General features: G+C 47.2%; 1 pseudogene; it reads right to left on the minus strand.

Annotated features, from left to right (window-relative positions):
- Positions 1-633: 633 nt before the first annotated feature.
- LOC101834285 lies at positions 634-3604 on the minus strand (annotated as a pseudogene).
- Positions 3605-4187: the final 583 nt, after the last annotated feature.

Here is a 4187-nt window from a genome sequence, read left to right on the forward strand (position 1 = left end):
CAGCTGCATGGTGAAACCCGACCTCAAGATACAAAAGGGGAAAATCAAAGCCGGATGGCGTATGGATTGGGTTCCTTTCTGTCACTGTGCTGAAACACTCAGAAAGGCGACTTGGTGGAGGAAGGGTTTATTTTGACGCGTCACTTCCAGAAGGAAGGAGACCGTCATAGTGGAAACCACATGGCCACAGGAGCAGGAAGTGGCTGATCACACTGCATGTGGAGGCTGCACCTCCCAAAGGTCCCATAGCGCCCCCAAACAGCACTCCAGCTGGGGACCAAGCGTCCAAACACATGAGCCTACGGGGGACTGTTCTCACTCAAATCACAAGCTAGGTGTCTGAGCTACTACAGAGTATGAAACAGGGTTCTCAGTTTCTGTGATGTAGCCGAGATCTTTTTTTTTAATGGTACTAGACATTTATTTTGATCACAAAGGCAGCCCACGTGTGAATGAATAAACTCGGTATCTTTTCTCCCCTCTGAGTCTCTTTTAAATAGAAAAATGTACTAAATGTCTCTTCATAGCCCACTTGGCCTCTGCTGCCCCACCTATGACTTTAAAGAGACTGCGTCTTCTGAAACCTTACGGAACTACAGTCCACCCAGTGACAGGAATCCTGGGACAGAAGTCCTACCGACACTGTCGGTAGTCTCGGAAGGGTGAGGACGGTAGCTAGTTAGAGGCATCTGAGAGTGGTCTTCAGCAAACTGAGGGCCACGGGGAACTGTGCAGAGGCAAGCCTTGTCAACAAGATACCAGCTCCTTCTATTAAAGCTAGGAGAGCTGGAGAGATGGCTCAGAGGTTAAGAGCACTGACTGCTCTACCAAAGGTCCCTAGTTCAGTTCCCAGCAATCACATGGTGGCTCACAGCCATCTATAATGAGATCTGGCGTCCTCTTCTGGCTTGCAGACAGACATGGAGGCAGGATTTTGTATTCATAATAAATAAATAATCTTTTAAAAAAAAAAGCTAGGAGAAAGCCTCCCATTGCAGCCGACCCAACCATGCCTACCGGCCCATTTCTTGCTGCCAGGATGGCTCCTGTTAAGGAACCACTAGTGATAGAGTTCCAGAGATCTTCTTTGCCCCTTATCTGAACCATACTACAATGAATCGTGGAAAACAGTCCTCTCCGAACTGCAAAGCTACCTCCCATTTGTGGAGTTCTGGCTTTAATAGCTGTCAAACTCTCTCGGAGTCTGGTTTACTCCCACTGGAGAATTTTGAAAACCTTTGAAGGCTTGAAAGATACCGCCATATTGATGATAGCCGATGTACCGCCACCTATGGTACCCATGGTAAAGGCACCACCACAGCTGTCCACAATCCACCAGGGGCACGGCTCTCTCTGGTACTCCTCCGTCTTGGTTCCAGCCAATGCGCGAGAGTGCAGTAACCGAGATCTTTATTGCTCACCAGAGACCTATTCCCTTTCTAGCATTTCCTAGTCTCCTTACAGTAAACATGTGACCAGTCCCAGCCAATAGGTTGACAGCAGGAAAGATACTTGTCACTTCAAAGCCAGTGCATGTGATAGGTGGTGTGCGACCTTACAGAAACCTACAGAACAGCAGGACCTCTTTGGCTCTAACCATAAAAGGCTACAAAAGCCAAGGCCCCTGTGAGCCCACACTGAGTGTGTGAAACTGAAGACAAGCCATTGCAGTGCTGTGGACAGCGATGTGGCAGACATTCTTCTGCCAAGAGTCTTGGATTTTAGGAAAGGTTTCACTGAAAACATTTTGTAACCATTAAATATACTTTGACTGCAGGGAAAATATATAGTAGATATTAGTGTACTGTGCTGGCTAGTTTTATGTCAACTTGACATAAGCTGTGGTCATCTGAGAGGAGGGAGCTTCGGTTGAGAAAATGCTTCCGGAAGATCAGGCTGCAGAAAAGTCCTTGGACCACTTTCTGGAGTACTGGATGATGGGGAGGGCCAAATAAACCCATTCTTCTGTGAATTGCTTTGGTCACGGTGTCTTACCGCAGCAATAGTGACCCTCAGACATGACCAACCACACAAATATAATGAACTAGATATTTTGCCATTTTAACTTTTTATATAAATAAAAGCCTATAATGATAAGTATATAGTCACTCCTCGGGACCCCTGGAGGATTTGTCCCTGGGCCCCTGTGGCACATGCCTGTCACCCCATCGCTTTGAAAGTAGAGGCTGGTGGATCAGAAGTTCGAGACATCATCACATACAAACTGGGTTCAAGGATTGCTTGAACCACGTGAGTATCTGTTTCACAAAAACATCCAGGGGTGGCAAGATGGCTCAGTAGATAAAGATACAACCTCATGACCTGGTTTTGCTCCCCAGAACTCTCCCTCCACATACAGGGAGACAGGAGGAGGGAAGAAATTGCTCTAAAAAAAAACCCATGTGTTCTTTTAAAAAAACACACAAAAGATGAATAAGTTCTTCATGAAAAATAGTAAATGGCAAAATATTTGCATATAACCTACTCACATCCTCCCACGAGTTTTAAGCTACCTCTGGGTGATGAATAATGCTGCCTAATATGCAAATGTTATATAAATAATTGTCAGCACGGATTGTTTGGGGAGGATTACAAGAAAATACTTTGTACCTATTTGATACACATGCAAATGCTTCCTCAATTATTTCCCATTGTGGCCGGCTGAACTTGAGTTAGAACCACAGAGAGAGGCTAACCCTATCTGATTACAGTCGTATACTGAGTCCTCTCATGTCACCTTTCCCCCCCAGGAACAGGATGTGTGGTATTACCCCTTCCCCCTCTTGTGGGAAACTATTTTAAGACAAGGATGGAGCCAGGGGGATGGCTCATGAGTAAGGTGCCATGGACACATGAGTTTGGATACCCAGAATCCATGTAAAAAGTTGTGTGTGACCTATAACTCCGGTGCTATGAAGTAGAGACAGCTAAGTCTCTGGGCTCCAGGGCAGCCAGTATAGCTAATCGGTGAGCCCAGTTTCAGTGAGAGACCCTGTCTCAAAATGAGGTGGAGAATGATGGAGGAGGCAACCTCTAGCCTCCCTCACACACAAGTATACACACATGCATGTGCACACACACACACATGCACACATGAACACATACCCATATATGCTGGCACGCACACATATACATGCATGCACACAGGTATAAGAAGTGGTAAAAAAAATCTATGATCACTTTGTCATGAACTTTAGCCCCTTAAGTAAAGGGTATCTTACTTAAGTTAATTTCAAAGATCTTCCAGGAGAACATAACCATTTCCCGGTTCTGGTTTGGTTTTAGGTCCAGCCTCCACTCTACCTGATCTGAATTTCCCCAACCTTGGTGCCTTCAGTCCCTGCATTTCACTCAGTACACAGGCATGAGACCCGCAGCCCCCTTGAGAGAGCTGGCTGAAGAGGACTAAACAAGGATCAGCTCTCAAAGGCGAGGGCATGACTCAGGAGAATGGAGAGGACTGGGAAAGTGCTTCAGACCCAGCGAGGACAGAAGCTCAGACCAGGAGGCCAGTGGAAGCAACAGGTTCTAGAAACTGGACAGACCCAGGCTGCAGAGATGGCTGAGTGGTTAAGAGCACCCGCTGCTCTCCCAGGAGACCCATGTTCGCTCCCAGCACCTGTATAGGGTGGCTCACAATGGCCAGTAGTTCCACTTGCAGAGGACTGGGTACTGGTACTCTCTTCTGACCCACCTGGGCACCTGCACGAATGTGGGGAACACACAGTCAGGCACACGGCAATCCACACGAGTTACAGTAAACATAATCTCTTAGAAAAATTAAAACCTGAGTTAGGCATAATCCCCATGGCAGAAACAAGAGGATCACCCCGTGTTCAAGGCCAACCTTGGCTACAGAATGAGCTCCAGACTAGCCTGGGCTACTGAGTAACATTCTGTCTTAGAACACGAAAAGGAAGGGGAGGAAATGAGACAGAAGAGGATAAAGGGGAGTTGAGTGGGCCGCTTCTCAGGCTCACTGGCCAAATTTATTTGCTCATAACAGAGCCATCTGCAAACATTCAAAGGTGCACGTGTGCGTGCGTGTGTGCATGTGTGCATGTGTATGTGTGTGTGTGCGCGCGTGTGAGTGTGTGTGAGTGTGTGTGTGTGTGTGAGTGCAGAGAAGGCAGCATACCACACTCCTCACTCCACCCCCTAGCTTTTCCCCCCTCATGCTATCCTGG

This window comes from Mesocricetus auratus, unplaced genomic scaffold (genome assembly GCF_017639785.1).
Source record: "Mesocricetus auratus isolate SY011 unplaced genomic scaffold, BCM_Maur_2.0 Super-Scaffold_100028, whole genome shotgun sequence".
Classification (NCBI taxonomy): domain Eukaryota; kingdom Metazoa; phylum Chordata; class Mammalia; order Rodentia; family Cricetidae; genus Mesocricetus; species Mesocricetus auratus.